This window comes from Crocodylus porosus, unplaced genomic scaffold (genome assembly GCF_001723895.1).
Source record: "Crocodylus porosus isolate Cpor-Errol unplaced genomic scaffold, CroPor_comp1, whole genome shotgun sequence".
Lineage (NCBI taxonomy): Eukaryota > Metazoa > Chordata > Crocodylia > Crocodylidae > Crocodylus > Crocodylus porosus.
The window spans coordinates 57,303,106-57,310,031 of NW_017728949.1; the positions used below are offsets into that span (position 1 = coordinate 57,303,106).

The 6,926-nt window shown below is 43.8% G+C and overlaps 1 long non-coding RNA gene across 1 annotated transcript in view; it reads right to left on the reverse strand.

Moving 5' to 3' along the window:
• Positions 1–1,931: 1,931 nt before the first annotated feature.
• Positions 1,932–6,926, reverse strand: part of LOC109322577 — an 18,356-nt gene continuing 13,361 nt past the window's right edge. Inside the window, exons 2-3 of the long non-coding RNA XR_002104414.1 lie at positions 4,892–4,893; positions 1,932–2,014 (exon numbers count right to left, since the gene is read on the reverse strand). This is a non-coding gene — a long non-coding RNA (uncharacterized LOC109322577). The remainder of the gene's footprint in view (positions 2,015–4,891; positions 4,894–6,926) is intronic.

Sequence of the window (6,926 nt, forward strand, 5' to 3'; positions counted from 1 at the left end):
GCTTCTCCATTCCTATGCATTCTCTAGCTTACATTGCAGTTACGTGTTGTGGAGAACTAATACATTGGTAAAACTTTTAATTATACTTTTTTAAAATCTTCAAATAATCAGCATTCTAGCAAGTGTAAATGTTTTAAGGGAGTAAAATCAAACCAGCGCTCTTTATTGTTTTCTCCATTTTTACCTCTTTTCATGGTAGCATTTTTATTAATTTAACTTTTGAAGTATCTGCTGTAGTGTCATTGCCTCTGTGTGTGAAAATAAAAGTAAATATTGCTGAAGTTCTCTAAATTGCTATCTAAGAAAGCAGACAAAAGCAGTATCTGAGAAATCTTAGTCATTTGTTCAGATAACGAAAGTAAAATAAAAAGCAGGAACTTTTTCAAGTAACATTTGTGATAAATCAGCATAGGCCTGTGAAATTGTGAACTCCATTTTATTCTGTGAATGCTGGCCTAAGGTTTCAGTGTTACCTTGTCGGCAAGGTTCTTTGGGTAGATGTGATATCTTCAATTAGACCAATTAAATAATTGGAAAAAATGTTCTTTGCAAGCTTCTGGGTGCAAACACCCTTCTTCAGGCATAGGGAGACTCTGCTGGTGTTTTTAGTTCTCCAAGGTAGAAAAGAAGCCAATTTTATGACATACAGGTCTGCAAATGAGTAGTAAGTAGTTTGGAAGTGAATAGGTAGAGATAGGGGTAGGGAGGGAGGGAAATGTGTGAGGGTATATAAGTGGTCAGCTGCAGGTAGGTGCCTGGGGTTATCAAATGTCCAGCAGATTGTAAGTGTCATAAATCCCCTGTCTGTATTTAGTCCATGATTTTTTGTATCCAGTAGATTAACGAAGTGATGTTCCTAGGTTTGTCTACAACCAGCAGCCTTGCAACGTTATCTTCTGGATTAAAGTAGTTAATGCTTGACACCTACCTGAATGATGATGTCTGACAAACTGGCCCAGAGCAATCTAGGACCATCAGGTCTCCCAATGAGCAGTTCATCCATGATGATTCTCAACTTGGAAGTAGATTGTGGGGGGAGCAGCTGGAGCCATTGAAGGGGGAGTGCTGTCTGTGGTAGTGGTTCGTCTCCCTGCCAAGATACAGAAGAGGATAGTGTAGGAATGCAAACCAGAGCCTTCAGGACTTCCTGAGTTTTTTCCAAATATTGGTAATTTATTAGTACTTGTAAAGAGTAAAGTTCCTTTGGTAAAGAAATTTATTTGCTAAACTGTTTTCCTTGTGTTGATGAACTGGAGAACATTGTAGTGTACAGTTGGGCCTCTGAGGAAACTTGGGTTAATTTGGGTTGAGGCTTTGATTTTTGGTGTAATATAGCTTAGTGCCACATCTTGAGGAAAGAGGAATAGATGCACCTGCACCTGGGACATGCCTTAGAGGCCCAGAGATAGAAACAGTAACCCAGCTCTGCTTGAAGTTGGTATAAGAGCCCATTCAATCTAGTGTTTATGTTAGTCCAGAAGAATCTGGTATCTTTAGAAAGGCGGACCAGCCCAGGTTCTGACCTGCATCTTGCCCCTGATCTGTGGGTGTTCAGCACGCTGTTTAACCTCTTTGAGAAATGAGCAATAATAACATCGGGGGTTTTTTCTAAAGCAGCATTTCTCAACCCTTTGGTTGTGACCCAAAAATGGGTTGGAAGAACATTTCAAAGGGTCATGAGCAAATGCCAGAAAAATGCACGAAAGCGCAGGTTTCCCTTTGCAGGCTGGCAACGTTCCAGCCTAGAAAGGGCTACTTGGGGTGTGGGCAGCATGTGGCCAGGCAGGGTGGTGGCAGCAGCCCCAGCAGCTGGATGAAGGTAAGTATATGGGGAGCCAGGGTTGGAGGGCCAGGACTTGAGGGCTGTTGGGGGGTGGAGGGAGTGGAGAAGTTGGCCAGGCAGTGGCAGGGTGGGGCACTGTGGCTCAGGCACTGGCGGGGCTGGGGTTGTAGGTCAGGACAAACCATTGATCTTTTCAAATAGGTCCTGGTATGAAAAAGTTTGAGAACCACTCTTCTAAAGCATACTGTGGAAACTCAGAGGTTCTTTTGTAACTCCCATAAGCATTTATTGTTTGACAAAAAGGTTTGATGCTTTGCTTTTAATGATAATGAACATTTTAGCAAGATTGATTTCATTGGGTATTGGATCACACCCAACATTTGCTTCAGTTGACCTTCCAGTAAATCTGTTATTTACATCAAGGGCAACATGGGTGACTGTCCATGGTCAGGGGGTTGCCTCACAATCATCAGCAGTCTCCCTCCACTGTGCCCCAATCCCAGACAGAAGGAGCAGTACCCAGTCAGCCTCCAGCAGCCAGACAGTGCAGGTGGCTCTGCCTCCCCGCTACACTGTGCCCTGCACCCTGTCTGCCTGCAGCAGAGCCGCTAGCTTGAGGAAGGGGGAAGGAGTTAATTCAGGGCACCATTTTACCTAAGGCTGGCTCTGATCATATTCATGTATTTTAGACAAGATTAACTCAATGTCTGTACTCTCCCTGGAAATCTCATTTGTTCAAACTGAATAAAAAAGAAGAGAACTATACAAATACAAGCTATAAATATTCAAGAAACTGCAAAACATTTCCATTGTTTAGTTAGCATAATTACTTCCAAAGATGAAGGGCATTAGCTGAGCACAACACAGGAAGGGGAGTCTCCTGTAGTTTAAGTTGATTCACATTTTTACCTTAAATCTGTTTATGACGAAGGTTGCCATGATTTGGTACGTCAGAATTATGGAAGGAAAATCATGAGACAGTAAAAGTGAAGTAAGAATTTCAGATTATTTTCAAATACATAGAACTATCATAACAGCACATTAGTAACTAAGTGTGTTTTAGCACTTTCAAGTTGGTTTGGTAAAGACTGTGTAATAGGTTTGCTAAGGGCAGATACGTAAGAGTTCAAGATGTAATTTAATAGAGGGAGAGGGATTTACATTTTATTTACAGAATTTCAGGGTTCTAATTTTTGGGAAAGGTTTGTTGCTTTGTTTGATTAAATATGCTTATAATTTTCTGTAGTGCATCATTCCATAAAGCGTTTAAAGCATTTTTCACTTTTTTCCCCCCACAAGAAAGTTGTGAAACTTCCCACACAAGAAGCCCCCCCCCGCCCCTTTTCTTTCAATTCAGGTTGAGTAATTATAACTCTACAGATAAAGGGCTTTGTATCCCTATAACTATATTAAAAATCATGTGGCAGGAACTTTAAATTCCTGTGGGACTGCACTGCCTGCTTCATTGTTACTACAAATCTGTTGAATCCACGTGCTGCAATAGAGCCCAGTTGCTAGACAGGAGCTTGAAACCTGGTCCTTCAGCTCCCGGAACACAGGCCTTTATCACTTGAACTATGTATTACACTTTACTAATCTTGGTGTGCGTCTCTTGGGAAAAGATAGATAACTTAGCCATGTTAGAGACCCTCTGTATTTGAGCAGTGAATTTAGTGGTATTGGATACCTTCTTTGTATTTTATTATGTCCATGTAGTGTCATCAGTTGCTTAATTATGAAGTTGCTATAAAACTGCTTATTTGTTATTAGAAGACTCAAACCATTCATTAGTTTGTAAGACGTTTATGAAGAACAGATGATGTAACAAAAGTAAAAGTTCACTGATGTAACTTCTGTAGCTCCCTAATGGCCTAACCAAGCCAGTACCACTGGATTGTTCTGTCCTTTGATAGGGAACACTCCCTGGAATTGCTTCATTTCATGAAACCTGAGCTGAGATGGGACATGCACAACTACCCTCTCCCTTGGCGTGAAGTAAGCAGAGATTCATTGCAGGAGTTCTCTCCTCCTCCAGTTGCTGTGACAGCACATACTTTGAGTTCCTAAATCAAATGTCTAAATGTTGCGTGCCTCATAGAAGAATCTGAAAGAGTAACTAGCAGTGTCTTTTCATTCTGCAAGATTTAATCTGAATTAAAGAAGGGTATTTGCATATGGAGAAGTATGCTGTTTGTTAAGCATGAACAATGCTTTTGGGCATTGTCCAGGACACAAATATAAAGGCGGTCCTTGCCCCAAGCAGTTTACAGGCTAAGCCTTGTGTTCGCTAATGAGTACAACAGTGTTTTTCTGACCCTTTTGTGACATCCTCATTTGACAAGATTCCAGCAAGCTCATCTGAATTTAGTTCACGTGTACTGTTCTGCCTGTGTTTGTACATTCTGGGAAATCTGAGCAGCTGTCTTTGTTTTATTGCCTCATCACTGCTAACTTTGTGCTCCCATCAGTACTGACCTCATCATTTGTAAAGTGTGCTCAGGAGGCACTCTCAATGTCACCAGCAATTCAGGGGGTACAACATATACTTGACTCGTACTGCACAAGCTGCTGGGAGGAAGAGCAGGTAACTGCAGTGTAAAGATGCAGTTACTGCCCCAGCTATAATGTAAAATGAGTACTGTAGAAGGATAACCACATACCAACTTGGGTACTGTCATACGTCCTGTTTAACTGTGGTGGGTGGACTCGATTCTCATTTAAAGTCAAAGCAGCTGCTGATTACCAGTTGGTTAAATACATGAGTTTTGACAGGGCCTGAGAGATGGAATTTTTTGTATGAAAGAATGCTATATTGAATACATTTTAAATATCATCCCCATGTATCTATGTGGTTCTGGTGACTTGAAGGAGAAGCAGCAGGAAGGAAGCAAGTTTGAAGGAAGCAGTTGCAGAAAAGAAATGCAGATGCATCCGCCATAGCAGCTTTTAAGTTTAAATCCTGTAAAACTATTCCAGTCTTTATTTCACAAAACCCCAGAACCTAGCACCTGCTAGCTTCAAAGACAGTTGGCTGTTTCATGAAAGAAATCTGCCTTACCTGAATGCCCTCTCCAGACACTGTCCAAAGTCTCCATAAAAAAAGAGAACGCCTTGTGCTTCTCCCTTCTTGGGGAACAGGACATGAAGCAGTGACTGTAAACTGCAGTAAAGTAGATTTAGGTTAGATATTGGGGAAAACATTCTTACTGTTAGAATAGTAAGGCAGTAGACACCACAACCTCCCTGGTCAGTCTGATCTCCTTCATTGGAGGTTTTCAGGAGCAGGCTGGGTAAGCACTAGACAGAGATTATTTCTGAGTAGCATTCCTGCATTATTGCAGGGGTTGGCCTGGGAAATCCCTTCCAACCCTATGATTTGGTATATCAGTTTTTGAATAATTTATATGCAGAAAGCTTTAAAATCAGTGCAGGAAAACTAAGCAACTTCTCCAACTGGTCCATCCATTGTTGGCTAATTAGAATCAAGCCCATCTTGGATTGAGACCATGACAGAACCTACCTGTGGAATTGGGTGATTGAAACTCTTGCTAAGTGCATATGTTGGGTTGGTTGGAGGCCTGTGAATTCTGGAGTGTGAATTAATACTGGGGTTGGAAAGATTTTTGAGGGTGGCTTTTCCCTCTTTCCCTCCTGCCACGATTGTTGTGGTACTTGGGCTTAGTGCTCTGTCCTATTCCCTGTTAATGGCTGTGGTGGGAACAGAGGAATGTCAGTGGGATTTAATTAAAGAACAGGAGAGGACAGGAATGGAAAAGAAGTGGCAGAGAGTGAGTGTGGGAATTGCCTGTTCATTCCTTCTAGGTGTGAGCAGCTGAGAGTCTTATCTGGCAGGGGAGACACCATGATCTAGAAGGTAGTTTTCCTACTGGGAGGGGAAAACCACTTTTCTGGCAGGGGGTAGTACTCTGGCCAAGGTAATGTCTCCCACTTTCATCTCCTGTGGGAAGATCTTGGCTATAAGCCAACTTTATTGAAATGGGAAACTCCTCCCTTGCTTGCTTCTGTGGCCATATGGCTGAGGGCAAGTGAAACTCGGGGGCATCTGGATCCCAAGCTTGGGCCTGCAAGTAGGATGCCTGCCAAAGGACTTGGAAGCATCTGCAGCCCCAGGTGGGGGTGGAGGTTGTTTGCCAGTAGTTGGACCACTAGGGAAAATGCCATACTGGATCTGGTGTTAGCCTCTGGGGACAACCTGGTGGGGGAGGTGCTAGTACAAGGGAGGCTAGGGGTCAGTGATCATGAAATGATCCAGTTTGCTATTCATGGAAAGGTGGGGAGGGTAACTAGCACAGTGCAAATGCTTGACTTTAGGAAAGCCAACTTCGATGCTCAGGGCAGTAGTCAGGGAGGCACTCAGAGCTCAGGGGGTAGCTAGTATGGGGGTCCAGGAAAGGTGGTCCTTCCTCATGGAGGCTATCCTTGGGGGCGCAGCAGGATGCAATTCCCCTGCGCAGGAAGGTGGGAAAAGGGTCCAAGAAACCTTCATGGCTGAGCGCAGATATCCAAGCTGGCCTGAGGGCAAAGAAAAAAGCATACTGGTGGTGGAAGCAAGGGGCAGGGACAAAGGAGGAGTACACCTCCCTGACGCGAGCTTGTAGGGATTTGGTAAGGGAGGCTAAAGCAGCACTGGAGCTTAGGTTTAGCTTCTGGGATTAAGGAAAACAAGAAGTCCTTCTTCAAGTATATAGGTAGCAAGAAGAAGTCTTGGGGTGACATTGGACCCCTGCAGGGCAGGGCAGGGCAGGGCAGTTGGTGATGGATGCACGAGAGAAGGTAGAACTCCTTAACAACTTCTTTGTCTCTGTGTTCCTGTCTGCTGATGATGGGGTGTTCTCGGGTGATAGCGTAGAGAGGCCCAGGAAGGATGCGAGTCCCCTGACTTAGTTCAGACCTAGTTAAGGATTACCTGGAGAACTTAGATGTGTCCAAGTCGGCGGGCCTGGGTGACCTTCATCCGTGGGTGCTGAGGGAATTGGCTGGAGTCATTGCAGAGCCATTGGCATGGCTGTTCGAGGACTCCTGGTGCTTGGGCCAAGTCCCTGAGGACTGGAAAAGGGCCAGTGTGGTCCCTATTTTCAAGAAGGGGAGGAAGAAAGAGCCTGGCAACTGTAGGCCAGTCAGC